This window comes from Corvus brachyrhynchos, unplaced genomic scaffold (assembly GCF_000691975.1).
Source record: "Corvus brachyrhynchos isolate BGI_N302 unplaced genomic scaffold, ASM69197v1 scaffold150, whole genome shotgun sequence".
NCBI lineage: Eukaryota > Metazoa > Chordata > Aves > Passeriformes > Corvidae > Corvus > Corvus brachyrhynchos.
Window position 1 is genome coordinate 1036467 of NW_008236162.1, and position 375 is coordinate 1036841.

Genomic DNA, 375 nt, shown 5'->3' on the forward strand with positions numbered 1-375 from the left:
GGCCCTGGCTATAAGCCATCGCGATAAGCCATCACGATAAACCATCACGATAAGCCCGCTGTTCCCCTGCCCGGGCTTCGGCAGCCACGAGGCGGGCGTCGGGCGCGCTCCTTCCAGCCCAGTCCCGCAGCTTTAGCACAGTTTATACGTTCTGGGGCAGCACCGTTTGGTGTGGGGCTGCCGGGCTGTGACGATAAACCCATCACGACAAACTCGCAGTTCCCCTGCCCGTGGTCCGGCTGTCCCAGGGTGGGCGGCGGGACCCCGGTCCCGCTGCTTTGGCATAGTTTGTGCGGTTTGAGGCAGCACCTCTGGACGTGGGGCTATGCCCACAACCCACCTCCATGAACCCGATCGCGGCATCCCCATCGCGAC